We start from the raw sequence: 22,748 nt of genomic DNA on the forward strand, positions 1-22,748 counted from the left end.
GGACACGCCCCCCTCCATTTCCCCATTCCGGATCCTGCAGCGCCCTCGCGTACTTCCGTAAAACTCGGTGACCGCTCGCCCCACCTTCCGCGCTAGAACTCCTTCCCGGATTCGCCAACGGCCACGGATTTCTTGGGGAACTACTTCCGGTCTCGGGCCGGCACGTGAGTCCCTCCCAAGAGCCGGAGGGAACCCAAGGGCTGATTAATTATGTAAGTGTCCAACCTTGTAAGTGCTGATCCCCTCATGCCATCGTCTCAAGCTGTGAAGCCTGGCAGATTTTACAATACCTGCTGCTCTTACCTGTGGGGTTATGAGGGCAACATAAGACCATGTCTTTAGGGAAGCGACTCAGTTATCTCTAACAGCCTTCTTCCTGGGTGGCCAGTGACATATTTGGTGTTGATTTATGTTTTGGATTTCCCTTATTGTTTATAAGCCAGACAACTTTGCTTTGATTCACGTGGTTCAGAAATCAGTCAAGCCCAGACTAATTTTCTCTCCATTTATTCCCAAGGCCTAATTAATCTCTGCAGACCATAGCTTTCTGTAGAGGGAGGATAGCAATGCTGTTTAAAGAGTTTTGAGGTATAAAGGATATTGTTAAGTGTAGTCAACTATTTTGGGGGAACTTACCTGATAGAGAAATAAAAGTTCCACCTCAGAGTTTATATTCTAGTTGGGGAAAGAAAGCAATTACATAATACAATATCAGATAATTGTATGTCTGTAGAATTAAAAAAAAAAAGTAGAGCAAATTTATTCCTTTAGAATATTTTAGATTCGGTAAAGAGCGCCCCTTGGTGTCATTTAACATGTTCTTCTATCCTCTTGTTGTGGAGCTGGGGCCTTCCAAGAAACTGAGGCACTCTGAAGGCCCAGTCTTCAAACCCCCATTCCTGAAATCAAATCAGAAAGATTTCAGACATGCTGCTCAGAGTAACAAGAATGAGTTTATTGAAGGGAAAGGGGATACTCTCAAGGGAAAGAGTGGTTCCTCTCAGGAGAGGGACAGTGTTCCTCTCCTGCACTCCAGTTTTTCCCAGAGAAGTTTCCAGAGAGTCCCATTCAGTCCACTTCTTCAATTTTGACTGACAAGTCCCCACTGTTGTGGCAACTCTAAGTCATGTTTGGCCCCCCAAAAATGGAGATTAGTTCAGGACCTTTGTATAATCAGTGAAGCTGTAGTCCCTTTGCACCAGTTGTTCCAAACCCATTTACTCCCCAAGAGAATTACTTATAATACTGTCCTAGATTTGAAGGATACATGCATTTTTCTGCATTCCTTTTTGTCCAAAAAGCCAACCTCTATTTGCCTTGGAGGCTCCTACTTGTAAGGCCCAACAAGTTACCTCGACAGTCCTTCCCCAGAGCTTTAGAGACAGTCCCCATCTGTTTGGACAAGCACTGGCACAAGACCTCATGGACTGGTCATACCCTAAAACAGTGTTACTTAGGTAGGAACATGACTTTCTTTAATGTGGAGCTTAAGAAAAAATAATTTCTGAGAGCACCGACTCTCAATTTCCTGGACATATAAGAGATATAAAATCTCTTGAGAGAAGGCTCAATTGTGCCTTCTCCAGGTTATTTACTTTGGCATGACACTGGGAGGTGAAAAGCGTGGCACAGAAAGAATTCAACCCAAACTCTCATATCCCCTTCCTCAGACAGTAAAACAACTCAGGGCCTTTCTATGAACAAGGAAGTTTTCATGGAAACTTATGCTGCCAGACCAGATTTATCTGATCATCCTATAAATTATCCCAATCTCGTGCTATACACTGTTGTAGTTCCTTGGTAATTAATGGGATTTGGAGATCTGGATATGCAGTAGTGACAGATTTTGAGGTTCTTGAATCAGGGCCACTTTTTGTAGTATTAGCACTTAGCTAACAGAATTAGTTGCCCAAGAGCCTTCTAAAGATAAGAGCGTCATCATTACACACACACACACACACACACACACACACACACATTCTAAATATGCCTTTCTTATATTTTATGCTCACACAGCTATCTGGAAAGAGCAAGGATTGCTTACTACTACAGGCATTCCTATTAAGCGTGCCAAGAAGATTCTTTGCCTCTCAGGTAGCAGTTATCCATGTTACTGGACATCAGAAGGGACAGGACATAATAGCTTAAGGAAATAAGGCTGCAGATGTTACAGCCAAGAAAACTGCTTTACAGGGTTCCATAGTTACCCCACTCCTATAGGAAAATTATTTTCTATCCTCTGAACACCCCTGGTACTCAATGGAAGAAGCTCAACAGGCTGTTACTCAAAGATACTAACTAGATCATAGAGGACGGTGGGTTTCTCCTGAGGGCATCCTATTCCCAAGCATACCAATGAAAGATTTTAAAATCTCTCCACCATCTCTAACATTTGGGAAAAGATAATACTTTTACTCTAATAAAAAAAAAAAAATGTTTTCAGGAAAAAACTTGAAGGGCATAGTCCATCAGATCATCTAAAGCTGTGAAATCTGCTAACAGGTTAATCCCTCCAATAAATGTCTCTGTCCTCCCGGACAACAAAGAACAGGTTGTTATCTGGGAGTGGACTGGCAGTTAGTGGGGAATAAAATTCAAAATATTTAGTAGTTTTGATGGATATATTCACTGGATGGGTGGAGTCCTTTCCTTGTAGATCTGAAAAGGCTATTAAAGTTGTAAAAGTTCTACTTTAGGAGACCATTCCTGGATTTGGTCTCCCTCAGAGTCTTCAAAGTGATAATGAACTTGCCTTTTTAAATTTTTTTAAATGTTTTTTTTAAGAAAGAGAGAGAGAGGGAGAGAGAATTTCAATATTTATTTCTTTAGTTTTCGGCAGACACAACATCTTTGTTTGTATGTGGTGCTGAGGATCGAACCCGGGCCGCACGCATGCTGGGTAAGCGTGCTACCACTTGAGCCACATCCCCAGCCCTGAACTTGCCTTTTTAAAAAATATTGTTTTAGTTGTTGATGGACCTTTATTTATGTGATGCTAAGAATCCAACCCAGTGCCTCACATATGCTAGGCAAGCACTCTACCACTCAGCTACAACTCCAGCCCTGGACTTGCTTTTAAGGCAGAAACAACACAAAAACTCTCTCAAGCATTAAGAATTACATTTCATCTTCATTGTTCACAGAGACCCCAATCTTCAGGCAAAGTAGAAAAAACAAAAAACAAAAACAATGGGCTTCTTAAGAGACACTTAAGAAAATTGCTTTAGGAGACTAAAATCCCATGGGTTAAACTTCTGCCATTGGTTCTGATAAGGCTTAGAAGTACTCCTGGCTGACAGGGACTAACTCCATTTGAGTCCCTATATGGAAGGCCATTTTTTGTCTAATGATTTACTTTTAGATTTCGAGACTACTCAATTAGTATCCCATGTTACTCAGTTGGTCAAGTTTTAACAGATTCTTACAGAAATCTGACAAGAACTTCCTGAGGAAGATCATCAAGGGCCCCCTCTCTTCTGTCCAGGGAATCTTGTCCTAGTAAAAACTATAGATCCAAATAGGAGCTACATACTCCCAACTGGGAGGGTCCTTACCCAGTAATCATGTCAAACACTTTAGCAATCCATGTAGCAGGATAAGGCCTCTGGATACATCATACCCTCCTTAATGCCTGGAGACCCCTTGTTGAGTCCACCACAAAGGAGGCTCCTACAGAGATCACTATACCTGTAAGCTGATAGAATATCTCAAATTCCTGTTTAAACAAGTTAAGTGATATGTTTGATTTTACTGGTCTTTTGATTACAATATCAGTGGCTGTACTGCGTGCTATTGGGTTAATAGCAATAGCTCCACAAGACTGAAGTCCTACACATGAGATATTCCTAGCTTTAACCTATTTAGGCAGAAAACCCTGTTCTGTGTATTATTAGTATATACTTGAGTCTAGTTCTAACAAAGCCTAATTATGACCATATGTGCACAGATATATGTTGCAGGAATCTTTTCTCCTGGACTGTGGTACACACCAGGACTCACAGGATGCCTTTAACTCCAACAGTATAGGTATCTCATTTGCTTGGAACTATGATACTAAGATGAGGATATAAGATAAATTCATACACAATAGTAATAAGAAATATGTTTTTGCTACTTGGACTCTTCCACCAACTACTCTTGTGTGAAAGGGACCCTCACCTTTGTGTGCCTTGGCACAGGGAAGGTTGTCTTTCACACTGGACATTATGTCAAATCTCACCTTGTCATGCTGCAATGTTTCCTCTTTATGGCCTCCTCTTCCTGCACAGCACCATCCTTATTTATGTTCCTTAGCCATCTTTTACTCTGGTAATCCTATCTTTAAAATACTAATGGGAACATTACTATAGACAAACCACAGATTATTTTATATACTAATGCTACAGACATCCACAATTGTACAATGTGGGTGGAATACATTATCGTTTTGTCTAATATAAAAAACAAAGTACAGCTTCCCCAAATAGTTAGAGTTCCAAGATCTTGTGTAAATGTCACTTAAAATTATCAGAAACATCTACTACACTTTAATTTGACTTTCTCTATTTTAAAACAAGGTAATCAGGAAAAGAGCTTGATATGATACTTTGCTTGATGGAGCTGGAACTAACTGGTTTGGATAATTGACCTTGAGAGCTTGGCTGGCAGACTGTGCAGTGCTGGACAAGATGTAACTCAAGCTTTGACAATTAATGCTCAGTGGCTAACCACAATGATCCTGCCTCGCAAAAATGCTCTTGATTATGATAAGCAATTCCTGACATTGTCCAATAAGTCTACTTTTAGCTAATCTAAATACAGATACTAATGTTAACATGTTGTTTAACTGGACTGTCTGCTCCTTAAAAAATATACTTTAATACAGAAAGAAAATGACAATGACTATTAACTGCTAGAAATGATGTCATTTTTAGGAAGTTATTTGCCATGTATATTCCTTTAACCCACTGGATGACTTTACAGCCACTTCATATACAATGCTCTGATTTATTTTGTACTAGGACTATACAGCATTATAAAACCAAAACAACATATATTTTATGTAATTTTCATGCTATATCTTTTGTTGTACATTCCTAATTTGCTTTGCCTCACTTTATTGGTACCCATGTAGATGAAACCAAGGTGACTTATTCCTTATCTGAATATGTTATTTGAGATCAAGGATGAGTATGTTGCTGGTTGAGTAGGCAGATGGAGCCCTGTCTGCTTAAGCATTCCTCTAATATCTGTGACCTCACTCTGTATCCTGTGAATAACTTTTCTCTGTTCTGTGAAGTAACTGTTCAACATGTATGCTTAGCAAATAATACTCAATATGTCTTAAACTTTCTTAATCAAGTTGCTCCTTTTGCTGGGTGTATCAAATAACTTTAAGGTCCTTCCTTGGCTGGGTGATGTCTTTTAACCTTTATTTTGACCAAGCAGTTGATATTATTTTAACATAGACCCCCAAATCTTTGCATATATATATATATATATATATATATATATATACATACATATATATATATATACACACACACATACATACACACACACACACACACACACACACACATATATATCTTTACAATTCTTAATAGATGTCCTTAATCAAACTATTGTAGTTAAAGATATGTTAACACATAATCAACATCAGTTAAATCAATATAAAAGATGTACTCAAATTATAACTAACAGACTAATTGATGTTATCACAATAACTACATACCAGTCATCATTGGTATGATTTTCTGTTTCTTGCTCCAACTGTACAACGATATTCTTCTGTTTAACACTATAATAATATTTGCTTTAGTATTAATCTCACTCTGTTGCTGTAATACGTTTCTGTATGTTAAGATCAAAAGAATGGCTATACAGATGAAACCCCACATAAATATGCTTTCCAGTTTCTTCTGAGGACCTCTGTACAGTCCTGACAATACCTCTTAGCCTTGGCTTCTCCTCAGGAGGACACTCAGACTCAAGCTTTATAATGCCCCTTTCCAGCTTGAAGTAATCAGAGTGGTCAGTGTCCCAACTCCCAGCAGTAGTCAGGGTGTCCTCTGAGAGGGGGGATTGAGGGAGATGTATAAGGGCTTAGGCAGCCAGGGCAGGATGGCAAGTGAGGAGGTTAGGGGCAGGATCAGAACAAAGGAGCACGGAGAGGGTCTTCTGATGAGGTCAACCTCCTGGTTGTTGAAAGCACTCATGGACACAAGTGGAGGACCAGTCAGACAGATACTTCCATATCTGTGCTCCTAAGTGGGGAATCCAAAAAAAGAAGACTTTTTCAAATAACAAAAGCATAGAAAAACTAAAACAGACACGTGGACAGAAGAGGCACCAATCAATAATAGTGAGGAGAGCACGGATAGACAGGCCAAAACCCCCTCACTAGATTCCCAGCTCTGGGGCCCCTTCTCTTCAGAGAAGTCTATCTCTCTCACTTTTGCAATAAATCTGCAGCTTGCTTGCTATCTCTGTTGCTATCTGGTTCTGATAGCTCTTGCTATCTCTGTTGTGTCCTGTTCTCCAATTCTTTGCTGAACAGAGACAAAGAACCCAGCACTCCTAAATGGTAACAGAATAAACATGTGAGCCAGGTACTATGGTGAATGCCTGAAATCCCAGCTACTTGTGAGGCTGAAGCAGGAGGGTCACAAGTTCAAGGCCAGTTTGAGCAACTTGGTGAGCTTTTGTCTCAAAATTTAAAAAAATAAGTAAAAAAGGCTGAGAGTGTAGCTCAGTATTAGGGTTTCCCTGGGTTGAATCCCTAATATCACAAAAACAAAAAGCAACAACAACAACAATAAAAACCATACATGAGACTGGGAAAAAATTTAAGTGACTGGATATTAGATGATTTTAAGTAATTAAAATTTGTAGATATGTGCTTGGTGTGGGGGCACATATCTGTAATCCCAGCAACTCAGGAGACTGAGGTAGGAATATCCCAAGTTTGAGGCCAGCCTCAGAATTTAGCAAGGCCTTAAGCAACTTTACAAAACCCTCTTTCAAAAACTAAAAAGGACTGGAGATATAGTTCAATAGTAAAGTACCCCTGGGTTCAATCCCCAGTACCCCACAAAAGAGGGAATTCATTATGATATATTCATACATGTGCATAGTATAGTTTGACAAATTTCAAGAAAAAGAAGACTTTTTCAAATAACAAAAGCATACCTACTGTTTTATTTTATTTTATTTTGTACTGGGTCTTGAACCCAGGGGTGCTTTACCACTAAGCTACAACCCCAGGCCTTTTAATCATTTTAATTTTGAGTCATGGTTGCTAAGTTGCTTAGGACCTTGCTAAGTTGCTGAGGCTGGCCTCAAACTTGGGATCTTTTAGCTTCAGCCTCCCAAGTTGCTGGAATTACAGGTGTGTGCCTGTATGAATTCCACTTTTATTTATAATTATAATGCACCAATTAAAAAATAATAGAAAGGAGCTGGGCAAGTAGCACATGCCTATAATCCCAGCGGGCAGGGAAGCTGAGACAGGAGCATTGCAAGTTCAAAACCAGCCTCAGCAACCATGAGGCACTAAGCAATTCAGTGAGACCCTGTCTCTAATAAAATACTAAATAGGGCTGGGGATGTGGCTCAGTGGTCAGGTGCTCCTGAGTTCAATCCCTGGTACCAAATAAATAAATAATAATAATAGAAGGAAGACCACTAGAGTAGAGAGGAAGGGGCTCATGGGAAGGATCAGGGTAGTTACTGGTGATTGAAATGGAGCAAATTATGTTATTTGCATTGATGAACATATCAAAATGAACTCCACAATTATATATAAGTATAATGCGCTAATAATTTTTTTTTTTAAAAGACTCTTCCTTGGCACAGTGGTAAAGACCCATAATCACAGCTAATTGGGAAGCTGAGACAGGAGGATCACAAGTTTGAGGCCAGCCTGGGAAACTTAGTGAGACCCTGTTTCAAATAAGAAGTAGAAGAGCATTGCCTAGCATATATATGACCTTGGGTTCAATCCCAATATTGGGGAAAAAACTTAGATATTTATATGGAAGTATTTACAGTTGAAATGACATCTGTGATTTCCTTTAAAATAACTGGGGGTCAGGGATATAATAGATGAACCAAAATTGATCGTATGTTGATATTTATTGAACTGAATGATGGGTTCATATGGAGCTTTTCACAATCAAATCTAATTTTTATGAATATTTGAAGTCTTCCATAATAAAATATTTTATCTCTATATCTTTAAAAATGATGTTGTATTTTTTTTTTAGAATTTTAATATTTATTTAATATTTATTTTTTAGTTTTCGGCAGACACAACATCTTTGTTTGTATGTGGTGCTGAGGATCGAACCCGGGCCGCACGCATGCCAGGCGAGCACGCTACCACTTGAGCCACATCCCCAGCCCAATGTTGTATTTTTTTAAGAGAGAGAGAGAGAGAGAATTTTAATCTTTTTATTTATTTTATTTTTTTTTTAGTTTTCAGCGAGCACAACATCTTTGTTTGTATGTGGTGCTGAGGATCGAACCCGGGCCGCACGCATGCCAGGCGAGCGCGCTACCGCTTGAGCCACATCCCCAGCCCCAAGATGTTGTATTTTTTATACCTTTCTTTAATTAACTATTTTTTGTAGTGCTGAGGATCAAATCCAGTGCCTCACACATGCTAGGCAATAAAATAAAGGTCCATCAACAACTAAAAATATAAAAAGAAAACAAATACAGGATGAATTTTTTTTTTTTTTGTACCAGGGTTTGAACTTAGGGCCACTCAACCACTGAGCCACATCCTCAGCCCTATTTTGTATTTTTATTTAGAGACAGGGGTCTCTCTGAGTTGCTTAGTGCCTCATGGTTGCTGAGGCTGGCTTTGAACTCATGATCCTCCTATCTCAGCCTTCCCAGCAGCTGGGATTACAGGTGTGCACCATTGTGCCCAGCTACAGGATGAATTTTAACCACAAAACAAGACCTTTATGTGAACATCACATGCGTTTTTTTCTAAAATGAAGCAATGTTTTTATTTGTGCTGGGGATTGAATTCAGGGTCTAGCACATGCTAGGTAAGCATTCTAACACTGAGCTATACACCAACTTTTTAAATTCTTTATTTTGACACAGGGTCTCCCTAAGTTGCCCAGGCTGGCCTTGAACTTGTAGCCTCCTGCCTCAGCTTCCCAGTAGCTGGGATTACAGGCATGTACAACTACACCTGGCTAAAAGCAAATTTTTTGAAGTTAACATAATTTCATTACTGGGAAATTTTTGATCAATAGAATAAACTTCACAAAGTGTTTAATGATTTTATATTTACTGAGATTTTTATTGGGAAATCTCTGATTTAAAGAATACCTTCCTTGACTAGGTAAGGAACTGAGTAATAAGAGGTTAGTAGTATACAGATGTTAGTTTCTGATATTAAAAAAAAAAGCAGGATAACAAAGGAGATTAACTGGACAGTTCATCTTTATTGAGTTAGGAACTAATCAGGAAAACAGAAATTATATTAAATATGAGCCATTATTTAAAAGGTTTTGGAAGGGATGGGGGTATAGTTCAGTGGTTGAGCATTTGCCTGCTGAGAGCAGGAGCCAGAAATATAACAGGCAGACAGGGCAGGGACCTCCATCACAATAATTCCATGTACAAAGTATCTGATAGGCCATACAGCACGATATCAAGCACAGGATCAACATCCTGATTGGACACGTAGGTGCATGATCACAGAGTGTCACACTCTGGATGTAGAAACTCCTCTCCCTAAAAGTCATTGCCATTAGCTTTAAAGGTCACCTCCAACAAATACCTTTTAACCCCTTAGCAACTCTGCAGCAACCCACTTGGAACCCCTCTCTTATTGGAGCTCCACTTCCTGTCTTTAAAAAATTAATTCTGGGACTGGAGTTGTGGCTCAGCAGTAAGTAAAGCAAGCGCTCGCCTAGCACGGGCGAGGCCCTGGGTTTGATCCTCAACACTACATAAAAATAAAATAAAGGTATTGTGTCCAACTGCAACTAAAAAAAAATTAAAAAAATTAAATTAATTCTGTTACTTTATTCTCTGTTGTCCATGGTCATCTGGAATCATCCAGATTATCAGGATTATCAGATGGGTGAGTAAAATGGACCAACAGAACCATCACTCTTGTTTTCTGGAGTTCTTTTAGAAAAATCTGCCTCAGTCCAAAAAAAAAAAAAAAATATATATATATATATATATATGTCAGGCATCTGTCAGCCAGCTAAAAGCAGTTAATGTAGCCACCAATCTAAGGACAAAGGCGACAATCTTAAGGAGGCTGGATCAATCCCCTTTGTCTCTGACAGAGGACTGTTGGTCAAGCTCTGTTTCAGCTTCTCTCCTTGGAACACAAGCCAGGTTGACCTGACCAGTTCAAACATCCATATCTTCCTTTCACTTTTTGACTGACTTGGCTCAATGTTGCAGAGTGCCCTCACCAAATATATTTTGGATCCTGAGACAAAGTCTTAGTCTGATTCAAGCTCTTTTTTTTTTTTTTCTCTGTGGTGCTAGGGATTGTGCATGCAAGGTAAGCACTCTACCAACTGAGCTATATTCCCAAGCCCTGGTTCAAGCTCTTTGGGAAAGTGGCAACTCACTAATCCCCAGAACATGAGCCAAACTTTCTATACTCTACTAAAAATGCCTTTCTCTCATGTTTGCTGTAGATCTCATGTAGACCCAGATTTCTTGATATGCTCCTCCAAACCCCAGTTGTCTCACTAGGACTCATAGATAAATAAGGCTATTGGGAATTTAAACAAGCTGTTGAGAGTTTAAGAAAGTTGCAGATAGTTTGTGGAAGGTAAATATCAAAAAGTTTGTGAATGTTATTAAATTGGCTATAAATTGTAAGGTCAGTTAAGGTGGTATAAGTTTTTTTTCTGGGTTCAAGTTTTGTTGTGCTGGTGCAGGCCAGAGTTCTCTGTGTCTTGGATCAGTGGGGTTTTCTTGAAGCATTGTCAGGATGATTTCTTCTTTCTGTTGGGATTTGGTTGATTGGGAGGCTGGGTCTTAGGGGGTTGGAGTTCATACCGGTTTGGGGGTCTTTTGAATGTCTGCTTCATGACGGATTGAACAGATGACTGTTGATTTGGATTGTTGCAGTATGGTTGACTTCCTAGGTGTGTGTGGCTGACTCTATACTGGGAGCTGGGTGTGTTTGTCAGGGAGGTTTGTCTGAGTGTTGATGTGGGGGTTTGTGGAGTGGGGACTTGTATGAGCTTGGTACAGTCAGGATGTTTCGCCTGTGTTAAACCTACATGGGCTTTAATTTTACAGACTTTTGCATTGGAACTTAGAGCTCTCAAGTGGGCGTGTATGGTTCTCAGGTGTGTGCATGTACCTGGTTACTATTTGGTGTATTGGTTGTATTGTGGTGGCCTAGAATGACAATCGTCTGGCCAGTTATGAGGTGGTCATTTGGGGGACTTTGGAACAGGTGCAGGATCTGATTCTTTGGGACTTAGTTTGCTTGAGTAGTGGGAGCCTGGCTGATGTAGGAAGTTGTCTTGACACAAGCAGATTGGGATTTTGGGAGGAACTTGTTGATTTGACATATGGAGTGTTGGATTCTAATTTGTGTCAGTGCACTGAGGTTTGACCTAAGAGAATGCTTGAATGATAACTTCTTCCCTATGGAGTGAGGCACAATTCTCCCCGCCAAAAGTCTTTCAACTGATGGTAGGCTTAACACAGGCAGGCCAGGGTTTATCATAATGGACAGGGAATCACAGGACGTGCAAGGCCATGTCAGTAAAAGTGACTACTCCAATAGGCCACAACCCTTTACCAAGGTCACTCATGGAGGAAAGGGAAGGAATCTAAGGGAATTAAAAGATGCAAGGAGAATACTCTGATAGGCCACAACTCTTCACATGAGAAAGGGAAGGAATATCAAGGGATGCCCTGGTCAGGAAAAATAACAGAATCCCATGTTCTTCTCCTTTTTATCTTACAGATGGGACATACTCCCTGTGATGTCAACACACACTTAGAATGTATCTCAAATAGTTGGGATCAATTTAATCCACAAATTCTAAAAAAGAAATGCCTGATATTTTTCTGCACCCAAGCCTGGCCTGAATATAAGCTGGAGGACAGAAAAATGTCCTCTCAAGGGAAGCATAAACTATAACACCTTCTTTTTACAACTGGCTTGTCAGAAGTGCCCTGTGTACAAGCTTTATGCCTCTCATGCTCAAAACAGCAGCTTTCCTTGCCCCTTAGTTGCATGCAGGATATTCATCTGGGATGTAGGATGCATGAATAATTGCCCCAAATTTGAGAAAAGAGGAAAAAAGTGTCACTTTTAAATCAAAACCACTATTGGACATAAATGGCTATTTTATATTTTCTTATATTCTGGGATTCTGTTTCATCAAATTCCTCCCCAAATGCAAAAGAAATGGAGTGATGGAATGGCCTTCTGTAAAGGCCCCAGACCTTTTGAGGAGATGTACATTCTGCTTTTGAGACAACATCACAGGTGCTCAGCTTCAGAAAACTGACATGACAGGCCCTGTAATGTCGGGGAACACCCTAATTCCCATGGGGTTTTCTTTTCTCTCCAGGGTGGGCACCAGGAAGGAAAATGAAAAGATCCTGTATCTGGGCTGACTCTAATCTGATCCAAAAGTATGTTCTGTTCTGATAAAGATATTCCATGTGCTCCTTTACTAGCATGATTATGGCTGTGTCATTCCCCCCCCCCAAAAAAAATCTCTTTTTTTGAGCTCATAAGTTCTGTGGTAAATTCACCTTTGGTCCTGCATGCCTAAATTAATATATCTTTTTGTTCCAATTAGTCTTATCTAACTTGTGTTTTCTTTAGCCCTCATTTTTTTCCTGCTCTATTCAGAGAACAATTATTCAAGGGTTAACTCTCAAATACACTGGAAAAAGAGATATCCTTTAAAGAATCCTAAGGAGGGTGATAAACAGTGGTAATAGTGGGAGTAAGTCTGCCCCCATGCAGGACAGGTGGCCAGCTGATCCTTGAATTTCAGCATCCACCAGGGCTGACAAACTCTACTCCTAATATCCCCAATTTCACAGGCCCTCTCCATGTCTGAGTCATTGTGCATACCTGTGTATTGAATTTCATGTCTACATATGAACTTGTACCTACATTGTTTACATGTTACCAAAAATTGACTTGTAGATTGCCAAAGTCTGGCTGGGCACAATTCAGGAGCCACTTGTCAAAAGAAACGAACTTTATTTTTAGAACACACACACTGCACCACACAGCTCTTCAGGAAAACCCTCAGAGCCCAACTGTCACCACCGGCTTCCCACAAGCCTCTCCACCTCCCCAACTCCTCCTGCTCTTGAGGCCGATTGGTTGGGTCGTGTGGGCGGAGCCAAAAAGTCCCCCAATGAGCAGCTCCGTGGTCTGAAAGGGGGGGAAATAACCCAATGAGCATCACTGCAGAGGAGCCAATCAGTTGGCAGCTAGAAGTTTGCTGGGGCCGCAGTGAGCCAATCATCAGCTGGCAGCTGGAAGTTTGCTGGGGCCCCTTCTGCTGGGGCCACTGTGAGCCAATCATCAGCTGGCAGCTGGTGCTGGCAGCTGGTGCTGGCAGCTGGAAGTTTGCTGGGGATCCTTTGGCTGTGGCTCTCAACAGTAGATAAATGAATACTCATAAATTTTTTAAAAAGGATCCAAATACCTTTTAGTTTATGTGACTTAAATAAAAAATTTTAACAAAAGGATAAATTTAATTGGAAAAGTAAAGATATCTTTTTTTAATATTTTTAAATTGTAGATGGATATATACCTTTATTTTATTTATTTTTATATGGTGCTGAGGATCAAACCCAGTGCTTCACACGTGTTAGGCAAATGCTCTGCCACTGAGCTACAACCCCAGTCCAGTAAAGATATCTTTAAAATTACTAACCTACTTATTTTTCTAGGTGATCAGCCAGTGGTCAGCCAATCAATGGAGTGATGTTTTCTATAAAATGTTTACCAACAAAGTGTAATGTCCATTGCTTTTAAGAATTTTCTTTGTATGGGGTAAAAATGGGAGTTCATAATCCACTTGAATCAAATGTATGAAATATGATATGTCAAGAGCTTTGTAATGTTTATAACAACTAATAATAAAAAAAAAGAATTTTCTTTGGCAGGTAAAAAATGGCTTAAAATGTTAACTAGGCTTGTCTGATATCTTGGTTTTCATGAGTAAATTAAATTTAACATAAATGGGACTAATATTTTTATACATGTTTATTAAAAGATACTTTAATTTGCAATATTAAGATACATAAATATCAACTGCTAAATAAAATTCTAGAAGATTATAGAAGTCTGATTCAAGGTCTAATAACATAGGTTATTACATTATAGTTGACACACTAAATAAATGTGATTATAGATACTCATGTCTGATAACTAAATATGTTTGTCTGAACTTTGTATAAGTGTTTTGTTAAAGCTTGTAAAATAAGACCTTAAGTAGGTTTGATAAAGGCAAGGTAACTAATAAATGCTGACTTTTATATATTGTATCTGACACAAAAGCCCACACTGCCGTTTTAAAACCTGGCTTATAGCCAGGTGTGGGGCACATGCCTGTAATCCCAGCAGTTTGGGAGGCTGAGACAGGAGGATCACGAGTTCAAAGCCAGCCTCAGCAACAGCAAGGTGCTAAGCAACTCAGGAAAACCCTGTCTCTAAATAACATGCAAAATAGGGCTGGGGATGTGGCTCAGTGGTTGAGTGCCCTTGGGTTCACTCCCTGTTCCCCGTACCCCTCCCCCCATGGGGGGTGGGGGAACAACCTGGTTTGTCTGGTTTCTTTTGGGTACATAATGTCTTATTACATAAATGGGGTACATTTATACATCAGATAAGTTCATTTCTGATCATTAATGCTGTCTCTCTTGTTAATTTCTTTGGCATTTTTCTTGTAAAACTTTTTAACTGTTGCCTAACAATGTTTTGCAGAAGTACTATTCCTAACAAAAGAACCTGAGTTAAGACAATAAGCCATCACCTACAGGAGGGAGAGAACATAATGCTGACTTCCAGTACTGATACTGACCCTAATTAAACAAAAGGGGTAACTGTCAAATTGTAGACATTAAAGCTAAAACTCATTACTCCTACTTTAAGACTGCTGAAACTGGCCTGCTTTGTATTTAAAGCCAAAACTTGGAGACAAAAGTTAAGGAAGTAAAAGGGCTAAGAAAAAGAAAACAGCCAATATTCTGGTACTTGCCTTCTAAAGTCAGCCAGAACCCTGGAAATGATGGACTCATAAGGGACCTACAATTCTGGTGAGTCACCCAATTTCTGATCAGGGGGATCATGAGAGCCCTAGAGGACAGGAAGCCAACCAGTGCGTATTCTGCAAAAAAGAAGGTTATTGGAGAGGGAAATGTCTCTGATGCTTCCAGGGGAAGCCACATGTGGTCAGCATGACCCTGACCCATCCTGATAGATGGCATGGCTGGTAGAAGAAAAGCTAAAGGAGCGAAGAGCTTCTCCCAAGTTCCTAAGAGTGACCCTCTGGCAAATCTCAGCTGACTTTAACAGTAAATAAAAACAAGGTCAATTTTTAACCAACTTGCTCTTGAACACCTGGCTGGAAAGAACAACCAAAGCACAGCCATACATGGACTTTGAGAAAGAAAAGACAATGGTTCTTTTAGTATAACTCAAGATGTACACTGTGTCAGTCCTTTCAAGGGTAAGTAAAACTGGGAGGTTATAAAAGAATTTTGTTTTTATATAGAAGTGCCTGATAACTATTACAAAAGGCTCTGTCAGAGTCACAGTTTGTTCTAAGTCAGTTCAAAACTTACAGATCTTCTTAAATTCCTACATAGGTAGGCTCAATATGTTTTTCAGTGGTGTGATTATTTAGCCCTGATATTTATCCCTCTAAAAGATATATTGTAGCACATGGAAGCCTAACCAACTTTACCAAGAGAACCCTACATGACATAGCTAAAGGGATCTCTCTACAAAACAAAGGTAATGGTAATAAAAAGCTATTTATAGGCAAAAATTTGATGACAGTTCAACAGATCCCTGAAGCCTATGAAATTTGTCGAAAGAAAAATCGCCTTAACAAAAAGGTAGCTCCTCTGGTATACAATGTTAAAGGTAAATATCTTGGGGAAGACTGGCAACTAGATTTCCCTTACATGCCAATGTCAAGAGTCATGCAAGTGTACAATGAGTCAAAATGCATTTTTCTGTTATATATACCTAATTAAAATAAATAAATAAACTTTCTTTAAAAAGAGCAATATCTCTGGTCTGGGTAGACAATTGGGTGGAAGAGTTCCCTTGCAGGATGGAAAGGGCCTTGGAAGTAATTAAAGTTTATGTCTCTGAAATCATACCCAGGTTTGGAATTCCCAAAGTTTACAGAGTGACAATGCCCTTTCCTTCAAGGTAACTATCACTCGAAGAATCTCTAAAGCACTATACGTACAATATCATTTGCAGTGTGTCTAAAGACCCTAAGCATCAGGAAAGGTAGAAAAGACCAAATGTACTCTCAAAAGACACCTTAGAAAATTAGCTCAAGAAACCCATCTCCCATGGTCTTCCTTACTTCTTATGACCTTACTATGAATTAGGAACACTCCATTCCCTATGAAATGTTCAACATTTAGCTTCTGCCTTTAACTTACCTATTGTGGAGGAAAATCACTTGAAACTATAATCCCTGCGGGCCTGGAAATATTTAAATTACACCATGTCCCTCCGAGTGCAATATGAGAAATCATTTTCCAATCAAGAAACAGAACAACTGGGCTGGGGTTGTGGCTCAGCAGTAGAGCACCTACCTAGCATGTTTGAGGCCCTAGGTTCGATCCTGAGCACTACATAAAAATAAATAAAAATAAAGTTAGACAAAAATATTGTGTCCAACTACAACTAAAAAAAAGAGGAAGTAGAACAACTGAGAACTGGGTTCAGTGGTGCACACCTGTAATCCAAATGATCTGGGAGGCTGAGGCAGGAGGATCACAAGTTCAAAGCCAGCCTCAGCAACTTAGTGAGACCTTGTCTCAAAATAAAACACAAAAAGGCCTGGGATTGACTCAGTGGTTAAGCATCCCTGGGTTCAATCCCTGGTATGAAAGAAAGAAGGAAGGAAGGAGAGAAAGAAAAAAATAGACAACTGTTTTTAGAAGAATGGTAGGAGGGCTTTCAGAACCAGGCCACAGAGTTTTATATCAGTTACGATTTTGTGATCCTTTCTTGGCTTAGTAAGCTTCATATGGATGCTTTGTTGGCATTTCTAGTTTGATTTGAAAATTCTTCCTACACTCCATCTGATAATTCTATCTTGGGATTTCTAAATATATCACTATGCTCCTGGACATTCCAGGTGACATTCACCACAGCAGAGAGAGAATGGGAGGGAGGATGGAATTCTTTCCTATACAATTAATTAGATGCATAAACAAACCCCCCAAAAGACTATTTGTTCTTAAATTCTCCCCCTCCCCACAGGCCTCTTTCTGTTCACAAAGTAATACCTCCAATCTTTCGGTATCTTAACAGTACCAACCTCGCTATTGCCTGAGGATTACTATTTTCCTCTCAAAAATTCTTTTAAAAATATATACTCGTGGATTTGGGGTCAATATACTATATGAAAAAATAAAATAAAATAAATGATGCTTTACTTTGGGAGAGGCTTTCTGATTCCAGGTTCTCTCAGTAAAAAACTCCTACTTTGCATTTCAGTATGGGTTCCAAAAAAATTTGGAGCCAGAAAAGGGTCTATTTTATGGAGATAGGGCTGTTCATTAATTCTGTGAATAATGGGAACCCTCCCCAAAACGAAGTTGCCAGATGCGCCAAGGACAAACCTTTTAAGTAGGTCTTCAAAGGATAACAGTCAGGCCTACTCTTTTCTGCACATAGCATCAGGGCTGAGAGAACCTATGGAAGATGTTGGGGTTATTATTAGCAACTTGGAGGAAAGGGTCCCACAGCACCAGAAACTAGATCTCTGATGGGAACAGCTTGGCTGGTGTTAGTCATTAGGAAGCATGGGACAGACATAACCTCTATCCCCAAACATCCTGGAGCCTGGGACTCAGATCTCCAAAGAGGAAGCATTGGCTGATAGTGGGCCATCTGAGAGGGTATCATGAGGTCTTTTTGATTCAGTCCTTCAGAATACATTTACATACCTAGGCAACTGAAATTTAAGGATATTAAGTAACTTATACCAACTAGAAGGAAGCACAGTGTTATGGTTTAGATATGAGATGTCCTCTCCAAATGTATGTGTGAGACAATGCAAGAAAGTTTAGAGATGAAACAATTGGTTATGAGAATCTTAACCTAATCAGTTCATTAATCCACTTGAGTGGGTTAACTGAGTGGTAACTATAGGCGGGTAGGATGTAGCTGGAGGAGGTGGTTCATTGGAGGCGTGTGCCTTTGGGATATCTATTTTGTCCTTATCTGCAGTTCTGCAGTGTGTCTGTGTCTGTCTCTCTGCTTCCTGGTCCCAAGTCCTGAGCTGCTTCCTTCCACCACACTCTTCCACCATGATGTTCTGCCTCATCTTAGGCTCAAAGCAATGGAGTCAGCCATCTATGGACTGAGACCTCTGAAATCAAGAGGCCCAAATAAACTTTTTCTACTCTGTTTTGTCCAGTCTTTTGGTCACAGCAATGAAAAAGTTGACCAAAACACACAGAGATAACAAGCAAATCCACATTTTCTGATTGAGTCAGAATGTTCTAACTGTACGACTTATTGAAAAATGTAGCAGCAGCAGCAACCTTGTTATACTAACAATATTTTCTTTAAAAAAAAAATCAAGTGAGTCAAAACTAGGATTCTCTCTCTCTCTCTCTTTCTCTCTCTCTGTGTGTGTGTGTGTGTGACGTTGGGGATCAAACCTATGCTAGTCAAATGTTTCTACCACAGAGCTACATGCCCCGCCCCTCAAAACCAGAAATTTGAGAAGAAAACGGTATAATTAATTACTCAGGGCCACAAAGTGTGACGACATAGTTGGAGTTGTTCTTAGCTTTCCAGATCATACCCAGTAGATCAAAAAAATAGATTCTTACTGGTTATATTCACAGCATTTTAGCCAGTCCTAGAATTCTCTTTTAGCTGCTCCCGGCAGTTTCTAGATCCTCTAAAACTCCATGGTGTTTGTTACCTATACTTTTTTCCCCCTAGATGTCCTGTTTCCTACTGCTTCCTCATCTCTATTATTTCTTTTAATGGCCAACTCCTTCTCATCCTATTGGATGAGATTCAGTGTTACCTACCATCTTAGTTTTTTTGTGTGTTGTCAGAACCAAATACCATAGACTGGGTGATTTATTTTAAAAAGAGGTTTATTTGGCTCTCAATTCTGGTGGCCAGAAAATCCAAGCAACATGGTGCCAGCATCTGGTGTAGAGTCCTGGTTATGTCACAATGTGGCAGAGAAGTGGAAGGTGAAACCTGGCACATACAATGAGAGAGAGCGGTCATGTGGTGAGAGAGGAAGAAGCCTGGGAGAGGCCAAGCTTGCTCTTTTATAACTTCCTTGATAGAATTAATCCACTTCTGTGAGATCTAACCCATCCTGCAAGACCATGCCTTCATGAAAACAGTCAGGACTCACTTCCCACAAGGCCCAGCATCTAAAGGTCACCACCTTATCAATACTACTATACTGTGGAAAAAGCTTCCAGCACATGAAAATTTGGGGAACAAACCACAGCAGCAACTCAGGAAATCTCCCTCAAGAAGTAGATTTGAGATTACCAGGAGTCCAGAGGAAAAGGAAATAGGAAGTCATTGTTTAAGGTCAGAGTTGGGTTTGGGGCAAGAAGAAAATAAGCTTGGATATAGATAGTAATGAAAATTACACAACAGTTTGAATATAATTAGGGCCACTGAATTTTATAATTAAAATGCATATTTGCATAATTTTAACACACACATAAAGGGAGGTGTAAGCTGGGCATAGTGGTGTCCACCTGTAGTCCCCAGCTATCAGGGAGGTTGAGGGAGGAGGATCACTTGAGTCTAGGAGTTCAAGACTAGTCTTGGAAAGACAGTGACACCCTGTCTCAAAAAAAAAAAAAAAAAAAAGTCAAAAGGGAGGTGGGTGTTGGCCAGATACAATTCATGGTTTGGAGATTGCTATACCGTGTTACAGAAAAAAAAAAAAAATGCTCACCCTTCTTTCTCCTCTCATCTAAGGATTCCTGAGACCATTTATGGTGACAACCTAATATCCAGAAACCTTTGCTTGTTATTCTTGCTCACTGTCTGAGATTAAAACATCAGAATCAACAAATGGGATTGTATCAAACTAAAAAGCTTCTTCATAGCAAAGGAAACAATCAAGAGCACAAAGAGAGAGCCTAATGGGAATGGGAGAAAATCTTTGCCACCTGCACCTCAGATACAGCATTAATCTCCAGGATGTATAAAGAACTCAAAAAACTTAAACCAAAACCAAAACAAATAACCCAGTCATCAAGAAATGGGACTGAACAGGCACTTCACTTCACGGAAGAAAAAAATATGAATGGTCAACAAATATATGAAAAAAATGTTCAATGCTCCATAGCAATTAGAGAAATGCAAATTAAAACTACCCTGAGATTCCATTTGACTCCAGTCAGAATGGCAATCATCAAGAAAACAAGTAACAATAAATGTTGGCGAGGATGTGGGGGAAAAGGCACACTCATACATTGCTGGTGGGACTGCAAATTGGTGCAACCACTCTGGAAAGCAGTATGGAAATTCCTCAGAAAACTTGGAATGGAACCATCATTTGACCCCGTTATCCCACTCCTTAGTCTATACCCAAAGGTCCTAATATCAGCATACTACTCTAGGTGCTGTGGTGTCATGAGCCAGCCATGGGCTGGCTGTGTGTGTGTGAGCTATGTGCATTTGAGCATATGAAGGGACTGGTCTGACGTTACTGCCTGATTGGGCTGTGTGACCTATGTGTGCCTTTTTTGCTCTGCCTTTGCTCCCACTCAGCACCTGAGATGGGTGTGGCTTTGCAAGATGTCAATCTGCTGACCACAAGACATCACCAAGCAAGACTCCCCCGTTTGAAACCCAATCCCTTGCTTTATTTGGGTGAAACTTTCTCAAATATTTGTCTTTCCCCCAATAAATAGAAGGTTTACCTATGTTTGTGCACTGTGTGGTTTCTTCACTATTTTCTTAGTTATTGATACAGCCAGCTCCTTTGAACCCAATTCATATGGCCAGTCTGGCCAGCTGGCGATATGGTGGCACATGCGTATAATCCCAGCGGCAGGGGAAACAGACAGAGGAGGATCACAAGTTCAAAGCCAACCTAAGTGACTTAGCAAGGCCCTAAGCAACTCATTGAGACCCTGTCTCTAAATAAAATACAAAATAGGGCTGGAGATGTAGCTCAGTGGTCAAGTGCCCCTGAGTTCAATCCCCAGTAACCACCCCCCCCCAAAAAAAATACAGTGATGCAGCCACATCAATATTTATAGCAGCTCAATTCACAGTAGCCACACTATGGAACCAACCTATGCGCCCTACAACAGATGAATGGATAAAGAACATATGGTATATATACACGATGGAATATTACTTAGCCATAAAGAAGGGTGAAATTATGGCATTTGCTGGAAAATTGATAGAACTGGAGAATATCATACTAAGTGAAACAAGCCAATGCCCCTAAACCAAAGGCCAAATGTTCTCTCTGATATGTGGATGGCTAACACACAATAAGGGTGGTGGGAAGGAAGAATAGAAGTTCATTGGATTAGATAAAAAGGAATAAAGGAAAAGGGAGGAGGAATGAGATTAGGAAAGACAGTAGAATGAATCAGGCATAATTTTCCTATTCATATATGACTGCATGACCAGTGAAACTCCATAACATATACAACCACAAGAATGGGATCCTACTTAGGATAAGTTATACTCCATGTATGTATAATATGTCAAAGTACACTCTACTGTCAGGAATATCTAAAAACAAAAACAAAAACTCCCCCACCAAACACATAGTCATTCACTCTCACAGCCTCATTACTGTAGCCCATTGCTTTCTCTTTCCTGATTTTCTCTCTCAAACCATTTTTCTTTGTGCCTTTTAGAACCCCCTAATCCATAGTTTAAAAACTTTTGAACTCCTAAAACATATGGGCTTGAGTTGTAGGAATATTAATTGGCTTTAGGAATTTTGGGGGGTGGGTATGGGAAATTAAACCCAGGAATGCTTAACCACTAAGCCACATCCCCAAGCCCTTTTTATTTATTTATTTATTTATTTTTTAAAGAGAGTGAGAGAATTTTTTTAATGTTTATTTTTTAGTTTTTGGCGGACACAACATTTTTGTGTATGTGGTGCTGAGGATCGAACCCGGGCCGCATGCATGCCAGGCGAGCGTGCTACCGCTTGAGCCACATCCCCAGCCCGCCCTTTTTATTTTGAGACAGGGTCTTGCTAAGTTGTTCACTAAATTGCTGAGGCTGATCTTGAACTTGCAATATCCTTCTGCCTTGGCCTCCCTAAATCACTGGGATTACAGACATGTGCCACTACATCCAGTAGTGTGTTTTTTTTAAGGTTTTTTTTTCCTTGTGTGAGCACTTTTACCTTGAGGGAATGGTGGGTCAGTTGGTTAGTCTGGAGCCAAATGTTAATCTCTTCTACTGATGCAACATCCTAGATAATCATTTTGCCCTGTGATAAAGTTGAACAGCTGCAACTATTGAGAGAACATACAAGTTACAG

General features: G+C 39.9%; 1 long non-coding RNA gene across 1 annotated transcript; it reads left to right on the forward strand.

Annotated features, from left to right (window-relative positions):
* The first annotated feature begins 53 nt into the window (after positions 1-53).
* Positions 54-21,142, forward strand: LOC114083745 (uncharacterized). Its single transcript, XR_003581197.2, has 3 exons — positions 54-212; positions 14,957-15,701; positions 20,201-21,142. It is a non-coding gene; the product is annotated as an uncharacterized lncRNA (long non-coding RNA).
* The last annotated feature ends 1,606 nt before the right edge of the window (positions 21,143-22,748 follow it).

Source organism: Marmota flaviventris, chromosome 11 (genome assembly GCF_047511675.1).
Source record: "Marmota flaviventris isolate mMarFla1 chromosome 11, mMarFla1.hap1, whole genome shotgun sequence".
Taxonomy (NCBI): Eukaryota; Metazoa; Chordata; class Mammalia; order Rodentia; family Sciuridae; genus Marmota; species Marmota flaviventris.